Source organism: Phaethon aethereus (genome assembly GCF_964289735.1).
Source record: "Phaethon aethereus genome assembly, chromosome: 2".
Lineage (NCBI taxonomy): Eukaryota > Metazoa > Chordata > Aves > Phaethontiformes > Phaethontidae > Phaethon > Phaethon aethereus.
Genome location: NC_138582.1, coordinates 22,446,031 through 22,471,669, shown reverse-complemented (window position 1 = coordinate 22,471,669; position 25,639 = coordinate 22,446,031).

Here is a 25,639-nt window from a genome sequence, read left to right as displayed (position 1 = left end):
CAATGGCTTCCAGCTCCTCCTGTTTGGTGCCCATGCTGCGTGCTTTGGTGTAGATGCACTTGAGCTCAGCTATTGAGTTCGCCCCCAACACCGGCATGCCACCCCTATGATCATCTCTAGTGAGCCTGGTTTTATCCCCTTCCCCCTTCAAATCTACTTTAAAACCCTCTCAGTGAGGCCTGCCAGCTCATAAACGAGAATACTTTCTCCCCCTTGGAGATAGTTGAACTCCATCTGCTGCCAGCGGGCCCGGTGCTGTGTAAACTGCCCCATGGTCAAAAAACCCAAAATTCCACTGATGGCACCGGCCTCTGAGCCACGTATTAACCAGGTGTGTTTTCCTGTTGCTTTCAGTGTTCCTCCCAGCCACTGAAGGGATTGATGAAAACACTACTTGTGTTCCTGATCCTAAAAATAAATCAGTGCAATGCATTTCTGCAAAATAAAAGGACCTAACTCATCCCTGGGTCTTATCTACGAAGAGTCAAGCCAAGAATGAATTTTGCCCAAGTATTAAAGTACCAAATCTGTTGAGATACTCTCCTGAGACTAGTCAGTCTTCATAAATAAACACTATATTTTAATTCCAACACTCAATTACATTATATAACAAAATTGGAAAAAATACCCAAGTAAGGAACTCAGGAAAAGCATTTACCAGGGGTGGGCTCTGAGATACTGTACTATTTTCCAGTCTGGAATATAAGAAAACATTGTGTTTGTTTCTCATTTACATAACCTTATGATAAGTGCTGACTATTTAACAGGCATTTTTGAAAATTTAGGTTAATAAAATCAATGTTGACAAGGTGACAAAGGAATAAAACCTTTTATTAGAAATTTAAAATAAACATTAACTAAATTTTATTTGAATATATGACTAAGGTCATCACTATGTAAAGAAATGTGAGATAAAGATAGTTCACATATTTTGTTGCTGCACATGCTACAGAGATTATATATTATTCTAAGTTCTCTTTTCTTCTTTAATTAACACTTCCAGAACACAACTGGTGTCATATTTACAAATGTGGAAAACTACTAAAATGGTGCAACTGATAAGCAAAATAACACCAGAAGTCCATTACAATTATGACAATATATTTTGCTCAGTGTAATAACACGGAACTGATAATCATTATTTAAGTGCAATTAAGTAGCTGCCTTAACACCAATAAAACACAAAATAAAAACCATCTTGGATATCAAGAAAGTCACAGCAGCAGGATTGCATTTGGTCAGTCAAATATATAGAGTAGTGTAGCTGTGGAAATGATTGACTGCATTAGCTACCACTGCATATTATGATTGCTCTTGACTTCACTTGTACAAATCCTTCAGGTTATTCTTTTGATTTACAGAGAGTTTCTACTACCTTAGTTCCTCCTGGTATTGTTTTAGCCCATTTTATCAGGCTATGCTCTATCACTAGAGTGCTCTCTAGAGGAGTGTATTTGCGGACTGTTAACCTAAGAAAAATGGCCATCCTCTTGAACAACCCATAAGCCTCAATGTTTTATTGTCTGAACCCTGTGTGAATCCATTTACACCTCCATAGTTTACATGAAGAAAATTCCTACTTCAGTACAGTAGAACATGTGTTTTGCAGAGTCATAAATGGCAACAAAAAGTGTAAGTCAAAAGTGAAACACAACCACAGACAGACCAGATTTAGTTCATCAGCAAAATAGTTAATATCTGTAGAAAGCTATTACTGACATTTTAAAAAGTAAATTCGCTACAGATTTTAGGGGCATAGACGTGGAACTATTTGAATGCCATATACATCTGTCACAACAATTTCACAGCAAGATGTAGAGAGCAGAAGGATTTCTAAAAGTCATTGGTCACCAATGATCCTGGCTCAAGACCAAAGTCAGAGATTAATTAGTAAAATTAGTGCCAGAATACCATAGTCTGCAGTAAGAGATGTAATCCCTTTTCATAATGCATAGTGAAACTGGGTCCCGGGCAGACAATGGATCTTCTCCTGTCAAAAATTAGTATTCACTGCAAACAAATGAATTGAAATATGGCTTAATATTGATACCCTGTTACAAAAAGATGCATAACTTGAAGCAAATAGGACAGAATTTGGGCATGTCAATTTTTTTTCCCCTCAAAGTTTCTTCCATTTGAAATCTGCAAGAGATTATTGATAACTTTTTTTTTCTTTTCTTTGTTATTTTTTGTCTAAAAAGTAATAGACTTTTGAGTTTTCCTCTGTGGGGGCCCTCCTGTGTAGGTTAAAGCTATTTCATATATGTAAACGGTTCTTCAGGTGCTTCTATCAAGTTAAAAAAAAATCCGAAATTATCTTTTTGAAGCTTCTTATATTCTTTTCACTTCCCCAGTTGGCATGGTGCTTTCTAATGGCATTTAATGTTAAAAACTTTGGCTTTCTTTTCTTATCTATTGTCTTATCTCTGTTTCCTTATCTGTCTCTCCTTGTTTTTCATTACCCTTATGTTATTCATCAAGATAAAGAGGGGCCCAGAACTGTCTTTCTATTTCCCCAAAGTTTCTTTGTACACTCCATCTTTGTAGGAGAATTTCCTTTTTTAGTTCTTGACCTTTAAGAGGAGCTTGTGCCAAGATGGGCTCTGTACATTATCTGAATCCTGCTAAATATGTTTGAAGTTCAGCTCTATGTTAACGATGTCCACAGAAGTCTTGGCATCATCTTCAAAGACATGTAGGGCTGTATTTTAAAGGTATTTAGGCACCTAAGCATGTTTTTATCTGTAGTTTTAGGTGCCTAAACATGGATTTATCTGCTGTATTAGCTGATTAAAAAAATGTGTTTATGTGCAGTTTTAAAAATCTGGCCATAAATTCTCAGGTAACTCAAGAAATGTTCAACCAGAAACAGAAAAGGTTCCAGAGGAGAATACATCACTGTATGATTTGGGGAATTTGGTGGCTGCTTCTTCAGTGTGAATTCAGAACTGGCCTGTAAATACAGCGATAATTCATGTGAACGTTAACATGTTTGTACTGGACATGATGAAACATCCATCTAGTCTGCTGTCCTGTGTCTAGTAGTCGCCAGTAGCAGATAAAAAAACCCCAACCCCAACCAAAGAAACCCAGGGCAAGGAGAGAACAGTACTTCTCGTGGCATATCCTGCCACTCTCAGCACGGATTAGGGATTTCCTGAGACAGAGGCTGCCCATTTAACAGCTCCTTAACATGCTGTCAGCACTTAGTGGTCATAGTACAGCACTGACCACAGGTTTCCCAAAAAAATAACCACAGTAACTTATTGAGATCTTTTAGAGCTCTTGGGTGTATACTATCTGGTCCTAGAGATTTGTTACTGTACATTTTATCCACAGGCTCTAAAATCTCTCCAATTTACGCTTTTGTTTGAGAGAGTCTGTAAAACTTGTCCTTTTCAAAGAAATTCAGAGTGTTGGGCTCCCTCTATGCCCCTCAAGAGTGAACGTTAATGCAAGGAATTCTTTGAGTATTTTCACTGCTAAAGCTTTATTTTCATCGAGCTCCCCTTTTGCACCTTCATCATCTATCAGCTCTACAGAGTCTCTGGCAGACTTTTGGTTTCTTGATGTGTCTGAAGATGGCTTTGCTGTTAGTTTTTTTGCCATTAGCATGTTGTTCCTCCAAACCTTTTTTGGCCTGCCAATGGTTTTATATTTATGGTTTGCGTTTAACTTACTGGTGTTCAGACTAGAAAGAATTTGCAGACAAGCTAAATGCCAAGATTATCCATTGAAATAGAAGAACTGGATCAGATTAGGAGTCCACTTTCCTTATCTTGACAGTGGCTAACCCCAGATATTTCAGAAAAAAAGTGCAAAAAAGGGAAGAAAAAAAACAGTATATGTTTTCAGAGAAGCTACCTTAAAGCCACATTACAGTGGCTGGATTTTTCCCTGAAGCATAAAATTTTACATTGCTAATATTTTTAAATGCAATCCTCATATGAACATCTTCCCCAAAGCATAAAATTTTATATCACTAATATTTATTAAATCCAATCCTTATGTGAACTTGATTCCTTGCTTTTACAATATCTAGCAGCAGTGAGTTCCACAAATTACTTATTGTTGGGGAAAAACATCTTTTCAGTAACTTGAAACTTACCAAATTTCAGTATCACTAATTTTTTCCTTTCTTTTGTAGTGTGAAAAAAAGGATCAGTCAGTTCCTATTCTTCATATCATTCTTTCTGCTTTGGGTTGTTTTGAGGACAAGAGCTTTTATTTTGGAAGAAAAAAGAAGAAATTAGATGCAGTCAATATAGATTTGATTTACTTGTGAGGGACTTTGACAAATTTGTGGACAGAAGGCTCATGAAATGGAAAGTTCCTGATTCTAGTGAAAGGAAGAAGATGAAGCAAGTAATCACAATACACTTTGAAAGGGAAAATGTCAGTACACTATGACTAGGTAAGTCCCTTGGGAAAGAATTCTGAGAAGAAAAATGAAGTTCAGAAGAGCTGGCCATACATAAGAGAGACAAGATTAAAGGCATAGCAGTAAACTATTGTGAACCATAAGCAATGCAGAACCAACATTGTTACATCTGGAATTCTTTAATGCAATCAAAAAATGAAAAATGAAAAGGACACTGCTAAAGGAAGGGAAAGGAAGGGAAGGGAAGGGAAGGGAAGAGAAGGGAAGGGAAGGGAAGGGAAGGGAAGGGAAGGGAAGGGAAGGGAAGGGAAGGGAAGGGAAGGGAAGGGAAGGGAAGGGAAGGGAAGGGAAGGGAAGGGAAGGGAAGGGAAGGGAAGGGAAGGGAAGGGAAGGGAAGGGAAGGGAAGGGAAGGGAAGGGAAGGGAAGGGAAGGGAAGGGAAGGGAAGGGAAGGGAAGGGAAGGGAAGGGAAGGGAAGGGGCCTACCTAAGAGTAGGGGAAAAAAAGGCATATAATACTTTGACAAATGAGATAAATTTTCTTAGACTTTTCAACAAACCAGTCAAAACAATCCACTAAGTGATTATGTTTAGGAACTCATACAATGCAGGAGATTCAAAATGCCAAGGAATGGAAAAAAGAGTACTTGATTTATAAAATGAAAAAAAAAAAAGGACATAGGACACTGTAGACTTACTTTTTGTTATATTGAACCTAATTAATAGCCAATAATCTGTAAGCATATAGAAGCTAAACATGGCTTTGTCCAGACAAAATTATCTCAACCCTATATATTTTCTTTCTTTTGTCAGTGTAATTGGAATAAGGCAGAAGAGATAATAATGATTTATCTTGACATTTGTAAATATTTTTGTGCTGTCATATATGACATTCCCAAGAAAATCAGGGGAATATGAACTAGATTAAATAATTACATTGTAGGTGAACAACTGGTTGAAAAAGAGTACTCAAAGAGAATATATCAATAGCACTCTATAAGACTGGCAGTCAAATTGAACCATATACAGTATTTTTTATGACCTGGATGAAGAACTGAAAAGCACAGTTACAAAATTGGTGAAGGTCAAAACTGAGAGGGAGGATTACAGACACTTTTAAGAATGAAATAAAATAAAGCAAAACATTAAAATCTGCAATTAATGCAATTGAACCCACATGGAAAAAGTAGACTGTGATACATACAGAAAGGAAAATCAGATACATAAATGCAAAAAGGACAGAAAGACTGCTGTACTGCAGAAAACATCTTCAGCATGGCAGACTGAATGTGAGGCAGAAATCTGCTGTTGTTTCAAAAAAAGAAAATCTTAATCCAAGATGCAGAAAAAGGATTGTTGGATAGGAGATTTGGGAGGTAATTATTCTGGTCTATCTACTACTGGTGGAATGCTTTATCCAGTTTTGGGCACCATGCTTTAAGAAAAACTGAGCTTGGAGGGAGTCCAGGAGAGAGTGACAAGAGTGATTAGCGGTTTAGAAAGCATGGTGTATGAAAAAGGTTGAAAGAATTTGGTTTGTTTAGTCTAGGAGAAAACAGACTGAGAGAGACACATTGTAGCAGCCTTTCAACATGTAAAAGTTTGTTACCAAAAAACTAAAATGACTTGCTCTTCATGTCCACTATAGGTAGGTTCAGAAATAAATGGAACTATTTTCTGTAAAGAAGATTTGGGTTATATATTAGACATGACTTTGTAACTGAGGTTCTTAAGCAATGGAGCACACAACTGAAGAAATTTATGCAGTCCCAGTTGATGTTTTTTCATATCAAGTAACTCAAATATTTGTGTACTGTTTAGGCATGTTAGGTCCTCTTTCAGGGCAGGGGGAGGATTAGATGGTCTCACAGCCCCATTTTTCCATTATCCACAGACCTTTATTCTGAATATTTTGTACCTCTTTCCTAGAAGCATGAATGAAATGTGAGCAAGTTATCTCTTGTTACTTACTATTTTTATGACTTGACTGTCATTTTTGCTTATTCTAGAACAGCCAAGCATATTTTTTCAGAATGATTTTATAATCATTCTCTCATGACTCAATAATAATCAGCTGTCAGTAAACCTCTTTTCTACCTACTGTCTTTGCTTTAAGATTGAAAGTTGAACGCAGTGTTCCAGTTGAGGTTGTACTATTTGTTTATGTAATGACCTGATATAACCTGTTAGGGTAATTGTCTATCCTATCCTTTATTCAATCATATATTATTTCCTTCTTTGACCATTGTTGACACTGAGCTGTCTTTTCTTAGGGTGCCCATTCACGTAGACTTGCATGGTTCTCCAAACTCCTTATCTTTGTGTGTGCTGGTTATTCTGAATGATGTTGTGTCATCTGAACTTTTTGTCACATTGTTGTTGATCCTTTCTGCCCATCATTCATATATATTAAGAAACAGTCCTAGTTTACAACCTTTACGTTCTCCAATCTTAATCCATTGCCAGGATAAAACTATCCCATTAATACCCTCTGCATTTTTAAGTTAAACACAACAAATGCTTATAAAGTCACTCCATAGCCTTTAGTTTGCCTTAATCCCTTATACTGAGGGGCGCACAGTAAAAGTAATTCCACACCTGAGTTACCCACAGTTAAATGTCTTTTATTTAATGGAAAAGAACAGGGTCTTAGGGATGTTTTTTTAGATGTCTACTTTAGATGACATGAACTAGTTGCCTGTTACACTCCACTGAATATAAAGATAGTCTGACTGGCTCAGTTGTGGAGTTTAAATATGTTGGCCAGGTGAATTGTCCTAAAACTGTGTGGGAATCTTGGAACAACCATGCTGTTTCATTGTGTCTGAGAAGTATGTTTTGGAAAACATTAGCTGCTAAGACTTCAGAGGCTGAAATTATTATATCTAGTAACTATTTCAGCCTGAGCACACATTGTGGACTTCCTTGGTATATGGTGCACAAGGGGGATGAAGCGTCAAAACCAAAAAGACATCAATAACAGAGTGTGCTCAGGGATCATTGGTCCTGTGTAAACTCTTAGATGCTGTTCAGCATGAAGAGAAGTAAGACAGCTCCACAGACTAAGCTGAAACTACCATCTTCTGCAAAGCAATGCTTGAATACCAGAAGGACATTGTGAGATTCTCAACAGACACATGACATTAAAAAAGGCCTGGTGACCATTTCTTAAGTCCGGAAATATTATTCTCAATCAGAAGACAGTAGATGCTACACACAGCAGGAGACTTGCTGAGAAGTGAAACCAGAAGTGGCCTATACTGACCGCTGTCTGTGAGGATACTATATTCTTTACAAATTGAGCATGAAAACCCAACAACAGCAGCAAAACCTGGGAAATGAGACCCTGTAGATGAAGCCTAATGGGAGGGAAATATCACAGAATGATAAAATCATGGAATAGCCCAGGTTGGAAGGGACCTCAGAAGACCATCTTGTCCAACCCTTTGCAGGAAAGGGAGCCTAGATGAGATATTTCTTTTACGAATGAGCCAGGATGTCCACCCTTATGACTGGGCAAATTTGCTGTTAGATGACAAGAGCCAGGATGAAGAATGTGTTGTTGGCTGATATAGGTAAAGGCCTGCAAAAAACCTCTTGACTTCCCCAACCCATCCAGATTCAACTTCTCCATGTATGAGTGCATGAGAAGGTCAAGAAAAGAGAGGACATCAGTAGATTGACAATGTATGTAGTATCAGTAGAAGTCCTTTAGTACCATCATGACCAGCCTTGTCTCTGGATTCCCTTACCACTTCCAGCAAGGATCAGTAATCTCACAAGTAAAAAGAAAGACACAATTCCACTTCTGGGTTTGCTCATTCCCTGAAAGTTAGTAATAAAAGTGACCAAACTGAAGATATGATTCAACCATGGTATAGAAGGTTTCTAGGCAACTTCTTATAAAGCAGTAAAGTTTTGTCCATATCATTCACTTGAAAGAAGTCAGCCACTTGAGATAGCTACAGGCAGAGATGTCAGGTTTTGGAAAATAAAAACCATGAAAGCCTACAACCTCAGATCACAGAATTAGTAGTGGCTGGGATGAGTGGGTTTGGTTAACCTAGATTTTTGCAGTCACTGAGTCCATAGGGATTATTGCACTGTTTTATGTTTAAAACTAAAACCCCAGGATTTTCTCAGCATAATAATCACTGGCTGCAGAATCATCTCCTTGATGTTGAATCAAAAAACTTTAAAAAATAAAAACAGCTACCATTTGTTCATCACTGTGATCTTTTAAAACATGCACCAGGTATGAGCTGATAAAAACACTCTTTCTGAATCCTCAGGGAGCCTGAAATTTTATCTGTAACAGAGATGTAACCAAACTGGTTCATTCAGTTGGATTGTCCATTGTGAAACTTACAGATAATAGAAGTGCAAGAATTGTTAACTATTTAAGTGCTGATCAAATGGAAGGATATTTCTGTGACTGTTCCATGACCCTAGCCTTCTACCATTTTTTATTTGTGTCCTTGTTTGTTCCTTAGAGCTCTTGAAATCCCATCTTTCATCTTTCTCCATCTGCCCATGGCAACTTCCACAATGCAGTTCTGCACACACCTCTCAAAATCTGTAACACACTGAAGATGTCTGGTTAGTGTCCCAACAGCAAGTGAAGAAAACAGTAGGAAATTAAAATTTCATTTATATTTGTTTCCCTTAATTGGCCAAACTGTGACCATCATAAGTGCTGAGCAGTAGCTCAGTCTGAAACAAGTGGGATCACTGAAACGGGTGAGAAGGAGTATGGCTCTGCCATGGGTAGAGGTGTCACTGTCTGGTACAGGCAACGCTGCCTACATTAGAAGAACCGGTCGCACACACAAGAATTTGTCATAGTACGTCTCAGTGGTTGTTCAATAATCTTAACAGCAAGCCCCATCTTGGGTTTGGATTTATCTGTGGTCGATATTACCATACTAAGGACAGGCATTCAGTGTGAACTGCAATATAATGCAAAGATAACCAACCTATCCTGGCTACCAGAAACAGTGCAGATACGTACAGAAGCAGTACAGCGTACAGGCTCATGGTATGATAGGCGCTAGTTATCCTTCCTGTTTAAAGCTAGCTCAGTTATCTCCCTAATGCATTGCTGTCTGCAGTGTGACATACCCTTAAAACAGTTCTTATTCCAGGAAAAAATGAGTATTATTACCATGGCCACACAGAAACTTTGTGATAGAATAAGGAACTGACTCAACGCTCAAGCTCAGGTGTTTAATTAAACTACCAGACAGCTACATGTTCTTTGGTGAGCCTGACTCTGACAGTGCACCCACTACCAGTTTGGCAGCCCACATCCAGGCTGCTGCTGGGTGCCCGGGCACAGGCACGGCACCTTCCCTGTCTGGCCCCAAGTCCCCCAGCCTGACCGAGTTGCAGATGGAGTTCCTCCTCTTACTTCCAGGACTCTGTACCAGGGATCTGGGCACCACAAGACTGATTTCCAGCCCTGAGTTAAAGAACTCTTCCATCCAAAGAGACAGGGACCTTGCTGTCAGCTAGCTGAACCAAAATCAGTCATGACACAGGCACAGGCAGTGGAAGCAGGGACAAGTATCCTGGGAAGAGTACAGGGATGCTGCCTCGTTCTGTAGGGATGGGGTCAGGAAGGCCAAGGTGCAGCTGGAGCTGAACAAAGAAAAATAATAAGGGCTTCTACAGGTATGTCAACCAGAAAAGGAAGGTCAAAGAAAGCATACCCCCATTGATGAACAAGACTGGCAGACGGGTAATAACGGATGAGGAGGAGGTTGAGGTACTGAATGAATTCTTTGCCTCAGTTGTCACTGGCAATCTCTCTTCTCACACTTCTTGAGTGGATGGCCTGCAAGATGAGGACTGGAGGAGCAGAGTCCCTCATACTGTAAGAGAAGATCAGGTTCAAAACCACCTGAGGAACCTGAACATACACATGTCCTATGGGACCTGATGAGATGCATCCCAGAGTCCTGAGGGAATTGGTTGACATAGCTGCCAAATGACTCTCCATTTATTTGAAACATCATGGCAATAAGGTTAACTCCCTGGTGACTGCCACACCTCTGTGCCTGGGAAGATCATGGAACAGATCCTCCTAGAAGCTATACTAAGGTACATGGAGGACAGGGAGGTGGTTCAAGACAGCCAGCATGGCTTCACCAAGGGCAAGTCCTGTCTGACCAACCTAGTGGCCTTCTGTGGCAGAGTGACCACATCAGTGAAGAAGGGAAGAGCTACCAATGTCATCTATCTGGACTTCTGTAAGGCCTTTGACACAGTCCCTCACAACATCCTTCTCTCTAAATTGGAGACATACGGATTGGATGGGTGGACTGTTAGGTGGATAAGGAATTGGTTGAATGGCTGCATCCAGAGGGTAGTGGTCAATGGCTCAATGTCCAGATGGCGATGGCTGTTGAGTGGTATCCCTCAGGGGTCTGTACTGGGACCAAGTGCTTTTTAATATCTTCATCAGTGACATAGTGGGATCAAGTGCACCCTCAGCAAGTTTGTGGATGACACCAAGCTGAGTGGTGCAGTTGACACGCCTGAGGGATGGGATGCCATCCAGAGGGACCTGGACAAGCTTGAGGAATGGGCTCGTGTGAACCTCATGAGGTTCAACAAGGCCAAGTGCAGGGTCCTGCACCTAGGTCAGGGCAACCTCTGGTATCAATACAGACTGGGGGATGAAGGGATTGAGAGCAGACCTGCCGAGAAGGACTTGGGGGCCCTGGTGGATGAAAAGCTGGACATGAGCTGGCAATGGGCTCTCACAGCCCAGAAGGCCGACTGTATCCTGGGCTGCATCCAAAGCAGTGTGGCCAGCAGGTCGAGGGAGGGGATTTTAGCCCTCTACTCCGCTCTGGTGAGACCCCACCTGGTGTCCTGCGTCCAGGTCTGGAGCCCTCAGCACAGGAAAGCCATAGACCTGTTGGAGCGGGTCCAGAGGAGGGCCACAAAAATGATCAGAGGAATGGAACACCTCTCCTGTGAGGACAGGCTGAGAGAGTTGGGGTTGTTCAGCCTGGAGAAGAGAAGGCTTTGGGGAGACCTTCTTGCAGCCTTCCAGTACTTAAAGGGGGCTTATAGGAAAGATATGGACAGATATTTTAGTAGAGCCTGTTGCAATAGGACAAGGGGTAATGGTTTTAAACTAAGAGAGGGTAAATTTAAACTAGATCTGAGGAAGAAATTTTTCCCAGTGAGGGTGGTGAACCACTGGACCAGGTTGCCCAGAGGGGTGGTAGATGCCCCATCCCTGGAAACATTGAAGGTCAGGTTGGACGGGGCTCTGAGCAACCTGATCTAGTTGAAGATGTCCCTGCTCATTGCAGGGGGGTCAGGCTACATGACCTTTAAAGGTCCCTTCCAACCCAAAAAACTCTATGATTCTATGACAGAAAACATGTTAATATAAAAACAAGTGAGATATATATGTACAAGATCTGAATGTAAAAAATGTTCATAAGGCAGGTACAGAGAAATGAAGGTAACTATGCTTATGTCAAAGGCTTTTTTCATAGTTTTGGACAAGTTTACAAGCAGTTTATAGGCTTATTTTGCCACATGGCTGTGAACTAGAACTTTTTGTCCTTCATTTTGTAGTCACGGAACAAATTCTAATTTGCAGGAAGACATTTGCTTTAAAACCTAATTCACAGAATCACAGAATCACAGAACCATTAAGGTTGGAAAAGACCTTTAAGATCATCAAGTCCAACCGTTAACCCAACGCCACCATGCCCACTAAACTATGTCCCAAAGTGCCACATCCACACATTTTTTGAACATTTCCAGGGATGGTGACTCTGCCACCTCCCTGGGCAGCCTCTTCCAATGCTTGACCACTCTCTCAGGAAACAAATCTTTCCTAATATCTAACCTAAACCTTCCCCAGCACAACTTGAGACCATTTCCTCTCGTCCTATTGCTTGTTACTTGGGAGGAGAGACCAACACCCATGTCACCACAACCCCCTTTCAGGTAGTTGTAGAGAGCGATAAGGTCTCCCCTCAGCCTCCTCTTCTCCAGGCTAAACAACCCCAGTTCCCTCAGCCGCTCCTCATAAGACTTGTGCTCCAGACCCCTCACCAGCTTCCTTGCCCATCTCTGGACATGGTCCAGGAACTCAATGTCCTTCTTGTAGTGAGGGGCCCAAAACTGAACACAGGATTCAAGGTGCAGCCTCACCAGTGCCGAGTACAGAGGCACGATCACTTCCCTACTCCTGCTGGCCACACTATTGCTGATACAGGCCAGGACGCTGTTGGCCACCTTGGCCAGCTGGGCACACTGCCGGCTCATATTCCTACACTTTTGATTCATTCATTGGGAAAATTCCCTTTGTTCAGGAATAATTATATGAAAACCAAAGCAGAATATCCTTGGCAGAAGAGGTTTCGACTGCCATGTTTGTCCTTTACATTTCAAATGCATCAAGCAATGTGACAATTGTACCTTATACAGGCAAATTAGCACACTGAGTTCCACAACACCTCTGGTTTGAGACCAGGGACAGTAATAAACCAATTATTTCAGGTGAAAAAGTGTTAGGAAGTGTAACCTGTTCATTAAAGGGTAGTTTGCAACAGATTGTCTTTTTTTTTAGGAGTCTATTAGAAAAGTTATATTCTGAAATTACTTCATATTCACCTGTTATGGCTATGTCTGTTACCACAAAGTTCTGTGAGAAACAGGAAATTTTTGAAGTGAGATATTGACCTAATTTTCTGGAAGGTGCATGGATATGAATCTAATTCCCTGGGAAAACATGAATTACCACAAAGTTTTTCTTGATTTCATACTTACAGTTCTGTATATGTTCCTCTGATAAAGTTCTGTTGAGTAACAGGATAGTAATGGTGTTTGACATGTGCATTAATCCAAAATACTTTTGAGGCTACCAAACCAATCAAACTCCTGTTAAACATCTGTTGGCCTAAGTACTTTTTGGGAAATATCCTTAAATGCTGTAGAATCAGGAGGATTTCCATGTCTGAATATTTTCACCATGAGAATCATTAGACTGTGATTCCAAAGCAACATACCCACAAAGCCACTGTAAATCTTTCCTTTCTCTTTGGACTCCACAAGCAGCATGCCAAGGCTGTCGCCTCATTTATGTTGATATGAAAAACAATTAACAAACACATGAGAAAGAACTAACTTTAAAAAAAAAAGTTATATATTAACACTCTACTCTGTAGCCAGTAGGGTTTAAAAATATACAAATATATGATAATTAAAGACAAAGAAGATTTTTCACCAGAGTTGAACTTGTTTCTGACTTACGCTGCTTGGCTGAGAAATCTCCCCAACCCTGTCACTCTCCTTGCTGTGTTCACACACTGCAGAAATCACAGCGAACCTGCTGCCAAAGCAGATTGTGGTGGTTTCTTTCGTCATCAAACTATAAAACTGTTGCATTTATCTGCACAAAAATGTTAAAGCTACTTTCAGATTCCTGAAGAAACAGCACATTGCTCCAGTTTCCTTTGAGTATCATTATGCCAGAACATAGTACTGACTGAATTAGCCAGACTGGCAGCCCCTGGGCCAGGGTAGAAATACAACTAATCAGGCTTTAAAATACACAAGGTATGATATTGAATAGATCTCCCAGCATATCTGTGGGTTAAACAACAAGGCAGATAGTGCTTTGCCCTGAGGAAAAGGCTAATGAGACAAGCAGCCCCTGCAAGATTTGTCTGCAGTTAAGCCATTTTATTTTAGACACCAACCTGGAATTGTTTCAGTTTGTGTCACTAGAGCACTCGGGAACACTGACATTCTAATAAAGTTTTCCATTTCCACTTTTTCTGGGAGTTATTAGACCTCTTGTGTGCCATGCTCACCTCTCAAACATCTTTAAGATCAGGCTCTAATTTGTTGCAAAGACGACTGTGCACATGGGAATGCAGCTCAAGAAATCTGGGTCCCGTTGCCAGTGCTGCACAGCTCTTCTGTTGCCCAGAAAGTCCATAGCATGGACGATTCCTCACCAAGACCGGTGCTTACTGGGACTCCTGCTAGCAGCTGGTCTTGCTGGTGTGCAATGAGTGAAAAATAACGGATTGAGGCATGTGTTTGTCACTGAGAGCCTGCCTTATAAGACTGGCAGATGCTTTGAGTCTCCAGCTTGTTGCAATAAATATTGGCTGATTGATTGATTAGCAGTCTGGTAGCACATTCTAATGGTCTTTCTACCCTCCAGCATTTTTGAGAAGGTCCTTAAATGTAGCTTTGCCTTTTTCCTAGCATGGCTTACAAATGACTTGCACTGGGTTAAGTAACAGAGCCTGATATTTCTACCTTCTGGTGGAAGCTCCATGCCAAATTTGATCCACTGCAACACTGAGAAATTCTGATGGTGTATTCTATACCTTTGCAGGAGATGGAAAAAATATATTTGCCTCCTCTCTAGTTTCTGCAGTGTGATTGATAGCCTGATTAAACCAGGCTGACTCCATTTGGTTACAGAACTGAGGTTTTGTTACTGTGAAAAAAAAATTCTGTTACAGTGCATTGCAGTGTAAAAAAAAAAAAAAAATCACATGGATTTAGACAGAAATATCTGCCTCCATGGAGACAGAGCAATGTTCGGAGAGGACAAATGTTAGTTCTCAGTTTGAGTATTACTCCTTCCACAAGTCCAGGAAAGTAAGACCCTCACAACGCAGAGAACTACATCTATATCCTCTGTGGTGAAGACAAAAGGCGATACAGTTTAGGGAACTAAGATTACTTCTGGTAGATATGAAACAAATTTATAACTATTTTCAATTAGGCTACATGCTAGATCCGTGCTTATAAAAGGCATATTGAAATGTATAATAATTGCATATTTGAATAATGAAGCGATCATGTTTTGTTAGTGAATTCAGAATTTTAAGAGTTAGGTCTGTATTTCAAGGGTGTTTACATAGGGACTGGGTTAATCAAAAGAAATAACTACACCTCAGCAAATAATAAATACTACTTTATTTGAGACTTGGAGGTTAGCAATCATGGAGTGCAGGTGGCAGATCTCTGGGTGAATTAAAAAGAAACTTTTGCTAAAATTCTAGAACCTATTCACTTTTTCAGCATTTCAGTCCCTCGCGTACAACCAACAGAATTGGGGAATGCCTTTATATTTCCTCACAGGTTTCTATTTTAGTGTCACAGGATCTCCATTTCTTTTTGCCATTTACTTTATGCATCTCAAGATTCATTGTAAAAACTTTTTCACAGTGTTAGTTTTTACTTGCTAACAAAAATTTTACTAGCTGTACTTTACTGAAGATTGTACATAAAGTATGTATTTATTGTTGCCTAAGTGAATTGTATGAGTTTTACATCACTTCAGCAATTATGCCAAGCTGATGAGTGTAATGTAAATAATCCAGCAATTGTTTTTCTATTGTGCCAATGCATAAGGACACTGCCCTAACCACTGAGTCCTGATTTAACAAAGGTTATTTTTTTTAATAAGGCATACTAATCCTACTGTATTGGTAGCTCCATCCCTTTTTTCAGTTGAGCTCTGCTATCCCACAAATTGAATGGAAATCTCATTAGTGGAGCTATAATGAGCTGGCAATGAAACCCCTTCAAGCTTGCGTGCTTAGGGCCATTTGCCTGTTTGTCTTACTCTTCATCATGAGCCTGAAATTGCCCATTAGGATTGCAGTGAAGAGCAAGTCTGACTGGAGCTGTGATGCTGACAGAGCCACCAAACAGGCAGAAATATGTCAAAACCAAAGGGGGCCATAGGGTATTATTTACGAGGAGACTGAACCTGTGTATATTCTTGTTCATCCCGAGGTCAAACTATAGCAGGGGGGAAAGAAAAAAGATAAAATAGAGGTAGAATAGAGGGATAGGATTAGGAGGGGAAAGGGAGCAAGGACAGTGTTTTATCAGAACATTTAAATGTGATCCAGCAGCATTTTACTGTACCTGAAATTAATAAGATGTCAATGAAAGGAACTTCTAGAAAGCTCTTCTATAAAGTGTCATGAATGTTAGCATTAATGTCAGAATAGAGAGAATCCCAAGACGGTTATGAAGATCCTTTGAATCAAAACAGTGTAAATCTGACTCCAACACGGAAGAAAAGAATTAGAAACTCTGGTGAAACCATGGTCACTCAAATGGCAGGTGCCTCTTTTGCCTTCCAGAGAGACAGTATTTTAAAACGTCAATATCCGGGATATTGAATACTTCAGAAAAACTGAAGTCCTGTTGTGATGGCAGAAGCCTCAGAGCTGCCAAGGCTAACAGGAGAGCGAGGAAAGTATTCTAAAAGCCCAGTCTGTCACAGGTAGAATGAAGTTGCACATAATCTCTACAATAGACTGTCAGCATATTTTAGTGTATCATACATAGTCAACAAATATATTAGAAAATCAAGTTGCCAGTAAACCATTGCAGAGATCCAAGAAGCTTTTACACTCTTATTTAAAAAAAACCCAACATTGTGACATACATTTGAAACTGCAATCCAGCTACTACTTGAATGGAGAATTAACCAGGTGTGGAATATCAGTCAAAACTTTCACTCTGTTTATAAGGAAGATTCAGCCTTAAAGAATATTAAGAATATTTCCTTATCACTCTCTTAAATCATAAATAAATTAAAAAAATCCTTCTCAAATTAAGGCCTTCCAAATCGAAAGAGAAACATAATGTATTTTAGAAAAGCTCTGAATTTTTGCTAACATTTAACAACAAGAAGAAACCCACCAAACATAAATGAGAGACAAACCCAAGATGGAGTCCTTCTCAGAAAAACGTATATTCAATAAGATGCACTGTTTAGACCATGAAACTGCATGGCTTCATTTTCTTGCTTATATACTTTTCTTTTATAAATGTGTCTCCTGCTTGGAAATCAGGAATTTAATCCTTTGCTTTGATAAACTAAAATTTGTTCAAAATGAAGTCAAGAAAATCTGATTGACATAGAGCTTTTAATGAATTTTGTGTAACCAAACAATGAAACTTGCATTGCAACCTGGTTTGTAAGATTTCCATGTCCCAAATCAAGTTTATCAATCTTTTAAAATTGTGAATATTACAAGTTAAAACACAGTTGGCATTAAGCACCAAGGTAAGAAACACAGTCATGTATTGAACCAAAGAAGGTCAACCTAATGACAACTATAAAGGCCCTGAGGTGGGATTCATTGTACTTAAAATTGGCTATCTAAGAGTTAGAAATATAATCTAAGCTAGTCACACAGACTTGTTCTGTTGTCAATAGAGAGGAAGCTCCAGAGAGTGATTCATCACACTCCATGATGAAGACTCACAGTTCGTTGTCTACAGAGGGAGCCTAGATGACAAGCATAAGCTTTGAGAAAGATACAGCAGAACATTAAAATTGGATAGCTGCATTTGTTGTTGCCCCACAGCCATCTGCCCAAATTTCTGAAAAATATTTCTGCCCTTAAGGAAGCATCAGCTTTTCTATACATTAGTCAGCTCCTGAACCACTGCAGCTTTCAAATCTGTATAGGACACAGTGGTTCATGAGTAAATTCATGTGTGGATCAGGTGTTCCTGCGTTGGGTTGGCTATTCAAGCCACAGGTGGATACAAAATGGACTTTCCTTCTGCTCTCCAGTTTTTAAATGTTGTTCCTTTTTTATCAGAGCCCTCAAGGTGGACATCAGTTTTCAAACAACTGAAGTTAGGTAACATCAATCTCCCACATAGAGATCTACCATGCTAACTCTAAAGTATTATTTATCTTGTGTTAAATTTGTTACATGGAAAGAGAATTAGTGTACAGGAATACAGCGGAAATGTTATGATTTGCACTGAAGACCTTGGAGACTCATTATAGCTTGCTGAGTTCTGCAAGTGAGTAAAAAAGCAAAACCAAAAGAAGACAATTTGAATTCCAAGATGCTATATTTCAAGATATATAGTTTTTTCCTCCTTTAGTTTTAATTATTTATTATAACATTGCACGGAATATGTTCTGTAAAAATAATGAAGTCCTAATAAAAGGAAACTTTACTGCAGCACTTTAAAATCTGTCTTAAATTGAAAAAGATGATGGAAAGTTTGTTAATTATAGGTCATACATATCAGTGATTATAAATTCACTGCTTTATTTTCCACAAGATTTGTTAATCATAAAATAATGATTCAGTGAGCATTGAATCCGTATTGATTCCCCACTCAAGAAGTCTGCAACTTCTACATATTATGTTACTTTACTGGATCGTTGTCTCTCAAAGTAGATTCATAGTCATCTACTTTATGCCATACTGTGCTCTCAGCCAGTGTGCATGTGTGTGCATCAGTAGCTATGTATAGCTTTAACTCTATCTGCATTAGCTAACAGCATGTACGAAGACAGAGAACCACAACCACCTGTATCATTTTCTTCTAGATAAACAATTTCTTCTCAAGTTGTATAAGAGACAGGACCATCTGATAATGATGCTGGAGAAGAGAAATAAGAACAATAGCCACAACTGATCACATACAGTGTACTGTAGAGACCTATTTGGGGTTTTTTGAGTAGGCAACAGAGTAGCTCATCCTATTTTGCCCTGGGTTACTCCAACCTTTTCTGCATATTGTCCATATCATGTAATGAGAACTATTCTCGGGCTATGTGAAAGTTTACACAACTTTCTTAACACACAGGCAGTAGGTCAGGGCAGTAGATTTTGCCAACAGAGAACAGATAGCAATTTTAGCGTGAGTTTTTTTAGAAGGAAGAAGGTGTCACCTTTGAACAATATGCTGCAGAGCTTGCAGTTATCGTTGTTTTTATGTGGGTATTTTATACTTGTGCTATTCTCTTATTTATCCTCTAGTTTCTTGGAATAATTCAGTTGCCAATTTATTTTGTTATTTTTTCATACCACATTCTAATGGATTGGTGTCATTGTTTATAAATTGGCAATGTTTCACCTCCAGCTAAAAAAAATATCTTTAGGATCAGGTTGTGGTCAAAATGTGAAAGATGTCAGGGAAAGAGTCAAAGAGGTTTCCAGGGACCCTAGTTACTGATGGAAATGTTCAGATCATTGTTCAAGTTGTTGAGAGGTTGTCTAGGGGTTTCAGGCTAAGCCACAGAAGTTGTTGTAAAAATCAGTACTCCTCTGATTGTTCTCCTTCCTGTCCTTTTCAGTGCTCTCCTGAAGACTTACATTCAAAGTGGTTGTGCTGAAATATTGGAATTGTACTTCCCTTTCTGTTTTATGCTAAGTTTATGGGCAGGCAGTGTTGATAATGGTGATGATGATCTTGAAGTCTCTGGAATCCATTTTTCTGCCTTTTACTGATGTATCCAGATAGAAGATCCCAAAGGTTCTTCCCTTTTTCTTTCATCTGCCAGTAGATCAGGCTTCTGATCTCATTGTTTGTGATGTCTAAGAGGGGAATATTGGCCACACAGATCATAGTGAAGGGCAATGTTGATGCTATCTGTGGTTTACACATTGTGCCAAATGTATGGCATTATGTTTTATAGCCTTTCACGTGTATTTTTCCTCCTCCCTTTATGTGTGAAGAGGCAGTGTGCCGCTGCAGCCAGGACTGCAGTGAATGATTTTAGCTGAGCTATCTTACCCAGAAGAGTCTTTATTGACATTTTAATGTCTCTTCACCCATTTCCTGTATCAGAGTCTCCTGCCTCTAAAACTGATTTTCTTCCCACGATTGGATTTCTTTCCTGCATTTTCCACAATTACTCCCTTACCCAATAACTTTAAAGCTTGTGTGAGAAATAACTCTCTAAACACAACTTTTTCAGACTTCTTCCAGCTTTCCTATTAAGTATATTTAATATTTCAGTATCTGGTTTTGGATGCAATGCTCTTTATAGAGCAAGTAACTTTTTGGTTATTCTTCCAGCTGCCTCAGCTCTATGAAAGACCCTGCAACATATAGTCAAGATAGGGCATGGAATTACTTGCCTTGAAGAGACGCTGTTTCTGCTAATTTGGCAATTAAGGAGTCAGTTTTGTCTGACGGATAACAGTTCAATGGCTTCCTCTGGCGTTAAATGTAGGCAATGTCTTGCAACTTGTCTGAGCTGCATGATTTTTGGAAACACCTGATGATCTTCATGAGGTTAGGGTAATTTTGCCTGATCTAGTAATCATCTGAGATTATTTATATGTGGGGTGGTTATTAGTAATGTTTTGCAAAATACATTGAATTTTTATTCAAATTTTCCTTTGAAGGCTGAATAATGTCAAGTTGTAAATTACGAAAATTGGGATGATACAAGTCCTCCAGAAAAATTCCCCAGGGGTTATGGACTGGGTATAAATTGCAATCTTGGAGGGCAAGATCTGTCTTTGAGATGTTTTTATTTAAATTTGCAAGAATTATATTACTGTAGTGCTATACATTCTTAATGCTTTCTTTATTCATGTATGAGGGACAAAATCAAAGACCTCATAGTCTTTGTAAATTGTTCTGAGATTTTCTGGCTTTAGCAGACTTCATAACCAACATGTCAATCAGAACTTGATCCCCAGAAGCACTAGTATTTCTTTTACATCCTTTTCATTCCCATGTGAAATTTGCATTGGTAACCACACTGTAGTAGATTTGCTCTGATATGATCAATATTAGCAGTTTGCACGTGGTTGAGAGACGTGACTATTTAGCAGTTGGGAACTACTTGACGGCTCATACTTTTGTTTTCCACAATTAACACTACTCTGACATGCATCTTAATGATTACTCCTGAGAGAACTGCCTGGAGTTTTGTTCTAGTGTTGGGTGCAAAAATACAAAGTTCTGAGTCAAAAACTACGGATAACATCTGGTCCTGCTTTTTTTTTTCTTAAGGGATCTCTTGACCAATTCTGCTTCTAGTTTTAGTTTTATTTATTGTTAAACCTCTGTTCCAGCATCTTTAATCCACCTGATATTGCTTTTGTGTGCAACAAGGTTGTTTGAGATTTTGTTGCACAATTTTATGGACTCTGGAAAGTTTCTAGAAATTCCTCCAAATAAAGTCTTTTGTTTGAAGTTGAATGCCTTTACTGTCTGCATGCCACCTTTGTGATATTTTATCTTTTTATATCTTTCAGTCTGCAGATAAGGAGGGCATGGCTCACATGCCCACTGTTGCATAAATGATAAATATTAATAATAACCTGTGTATAACAAATTCAGATAAAAATAAAAAGACAATATTTTTTCTGGCTTGGTAACACTAAAAGATAGGGTTTGGGCAACTGCAGATTTTTTTATGTAGTTGAGTAGTAAAAAATTACTTGGTTCCCAAGACCATGATTGACCTTGTTCACTGAAAATGTGTTTTTTTGGTTGTTAGTGGTTTTCCACTTCCTCCAAATGTTACCTTCAACTTACCTGAACTTACCTCCTGACAATTTTCTTTTGGTTAATGTTTTTGTCTTGTTTTGTGGGTTTTTTGTTTGTGGGTTTTTTTCCTTTGGTCATGCTCCTTCAGATACTCTGCTGGAGAAATACTATTATCTGGACTCCTTTTGTTGAAGAAGAGATGTTCTTGGGTATATTCCACAGGCTGGAAGTCTGGCCATCCCACCAGTTTTATATAGGAATTGAATAAGTAAGGTTAAAGGATTAAAACCTCAAGAATTAAGAACAATTACCTATTTTTATCTCTGGAGTCTTTCAGAGAAGCCAAGATAAAGTCAGTATAACATTAATTTATTCACAGAGAGAGAAGCCTCAGAACTTTGTGATACACAGTAGCAAAAGCAATTGATTAAAAAAACCCCAGTGTTAATGTCTGCTTTAATCAGCAATGTTTGTGACACCTCGACCATGGCTATAAGATTAGCTATCATTACAGCTAGACACACCTCTTCCTCATTCATTTCAATAGTCGTCTGCTTGGAAAGATTTGAAATAGGGATAGGAAGAAATTGTATGCCACAGGAATGGGATCACCATTACTTTTAAAAATTAGTGTGACCAAGTAGCAAAGGTAAAAGCTGTAGTGATTATTTCCCTATTATATTTTAATTGGAAATGAATTAAGTTTATTTTCCCTAAGTCCAGTCCTGTTTTGCCCATGACAATAAGTGATCTTCCTGTCTTATCTCAACCCACAAGATTTCTCATCTGATTTTCTCTCCCTGACCCACTGTGGTTCAACTGTTATACAAAGTTAACTCACCACATTTCATCATAGGCTGGTTTATTCTCCTGTTTACTGAGGCTCATGTCATAGGTGCATCTCTCCATTCTTCTTGGGTGAGTGTGGTTTTGAGAAGAATCTCCTGACCACGCCCAAGGGTGACATTGCAGAAAGGTCTCAGAGCATGCAGGCTGGATTTCCTTTGGGGGAAACTAACCAGAAGAAGCTCTAAAAGGACTGCTTTTGGTATGGTCCGGCCACTAAAGTGTATTCTGGCTTCAGGAGAGGCTGGAGCTAGCTCATCGTGAAACACATCATACACCTGAAAAAAAAAAAATTGTTATAAAGATCCATTCCTGTAGTGATACCTGTTAATGCAAAGCCAATGGCCTCTTTGAAGATGACTTTCATTAACGCTGAGGAGCATGGACTAATTAAGTAAAAGACAAGATGGATTTGCTTTGGTGTTTCATAATTTCTGGCTGAACCTACAGTGCTGTAGGAACAGTACCTGACCTACAGACCAAATGGAAGAAAATATCTCCCACAATGATCTAAGCCAACTGACTTTCAGCCATGATATGCAACACTTGGTCCAGATATTTTCAATCCATAGGCACCCCTCTGAAACATACCCTAAAATATAATTTTATTTTCAGTGTTAAGTGACTAAGATGTGACAGCTTTGTCATGGTGTTTATAGCAGCATGCTGAGGAAGTGATGCGTACTATGACCAGTGGCAAGACATGAAGCAGGCAGGGTACTTCTAGGTATAAAGTTTGCAGATGCAGACTTGGACTCCAGTACAGTCTCCTTTCATCTTAGAGCAAACAACACACAAGAGCACACCTGAGTTTCACCTCAGAGGGAAACAATCAGGAGAAAAATGCCTAGGAGCAAATCAGTAGTTTAGACAACTAGTGGAGAAACTGAGAGATGAGATAAACAGATGAGTTGAGAGTAGATGCACCTTTTGCTGAAGAGCAGACTGTTCCCCAAGAGGAGACTATGTAGTATCTACCAAGGTACCAAATGTTGCTAGCTATGCAACATATATGGTTTATTTTAGGTAGTCCTGCGAGGAGCAGGAACTTGGACTCAATGATCCTTTTGAGTCTCTTTGAACTCAAGATATTCTATGATTCTATGATTCTATGATTCTATGCAAATAGTTTCAGTCTATTTCCATAGATTCATACTGAGATGAAATTTTGTACAGTTACTATATGTACGGTGTTCTCCCTTGATATAAGTAAATGCTTATCACCAAGGGGATTACAAAGAGTTATCGTTATCAGTCTTTTCAAGCCTGGTTCATTCTCCTCCCTGTTAAGCAAAACAGTCTAAAATTTCAGTGTTCCCTTCAAAGATAACCTTGGTTTATAAGTAGGCAAAGACAGTCAGGGTAAACAGACAGACCTATTCTAGGCATTGCCAAGACCAGCTTTCAGACTTTTGCTGATGACATTCGAGTTCAGACTCAGCACAGAGGCTCTGAACTTCGCATTAAACCTGGGCCCTGGGTCTTCATCTCTTTCTGTTAATTAGTCTTAGTCTCTGCAGAATTATGATCTCTCATGATGCCAGCACAGCTCTGAAAGGTCTAAGTTTGTCAGTTAGTATTGCTATCTCCTGTTTGCAGGGTTTTATCAGTCCTCCAACACACTCATCTCAGGAAAGGATAGCATCCTTCATCAGGTTGTTCTGGAATTCATGTCCCTCAGTGTCCTGTTATTTGGTTATTTTTAAAGTGTTTGAATGAAAAGAATTAATCACAGTTTTACAAGCTTATAAAAAATATTGCTCCTTTACCAGGAATATTATTACGTATTATGTCGCAAATGGTATGAGTGACTCCAGGAACAAAACTCCAGATTTGGGACAGGATTGCCAAGGTGCATGAATCATTCACTTAAGTTCAGAGAAAATTCACAAAGCAATTCTCAGAGGCTTAATCATTTTAGCAGAAAGTATATGAAGTGCAGCAGTTGGCAGCTATAGGGTTTTTTTGTTTGTATGGTTGGTTTCATATGGAATTTTTGGGGGGGGGCAGGGGCAGTGAGGATTTATGGATGTTTCAATTTGCAATGGATGTCTTAAAATAAAATCTTTGTTCTGATCATTCCTGAAGTCTATTTGCATTTAGATTTTATTCCCTTTCAGTGTGAAGGGCTGATGTTTTCATACTTTTATTATTCAGGTTACACACAATGTTTGCTGTATATGCTATGAGGGCTTATATTTAGGTTTAGACATATGCACCAACCTTGGAGAACTGAACTTGCTCGATACATAGAACAATTTACTGAGAGAGCACCAGTGAAACCCTGGTGGTTTGGCCATAGTTCTTTAAGTCTAAGTTGCAACTTACCCTCATTTTCAGTTGAATTTATACAAAAAATAATTTTTTCAAGGTCAGAATTTGACCATATTATAGGAAAGATGTTTATTATTATTAATTATTGTACATCAGGAACACTAGTATCAGGTTTACTTTTATTTGATTGCACAAAGTGAGGAAAATTCAGGTCATTATATGAATAATATTTGCCCCAAAGGCATTTCTAGCATTAACAGTAAAGACAAGGGGACTTTGAAAGCCAATACCACCAATTATTTAGCAATACGAAAAGTTTTTTCCATGGCACACTTATAGGGAAAGTGGAAATGAGATATAATATAAAATGAACAATAATCTGGGCTGATAATCAACCATGTACATAGCATCTCCTCCACTGTTTGTCCTGCATTGACAGTCCAGGATGGTGGCGGATGGGAATGGGGAGAGGAGGAGGAAGAGACAGGCCAAATGCTAACTTGAACCTTCAGGAATGATTTCACTCGATCTGCTTGTCCAACACAACAAAATAATAAAGCAACAATATTTGCACTTCTGGCTGAACATTTTTATTGGGATTTGCTAATAAATGGAAAGCAAAGAGACACATAACAAAGAAATAGAGAAAAAAAATTACGGACTGTGTTATATGTTAAAATAAGTGGTTGTATTCTGAGTACAGAATCAGGTTCTATCAACAAAATTGTGTATCATAACAGATCGAAAGACTAACAAACTGTGTAAAAGCCAGAGTTACAACACTGAAATCTGTCTAGTTACATGAATAGTTCAACATTCTACCAGGTTTTAGGGGTTATTTTTGTTTCATTCAGTTC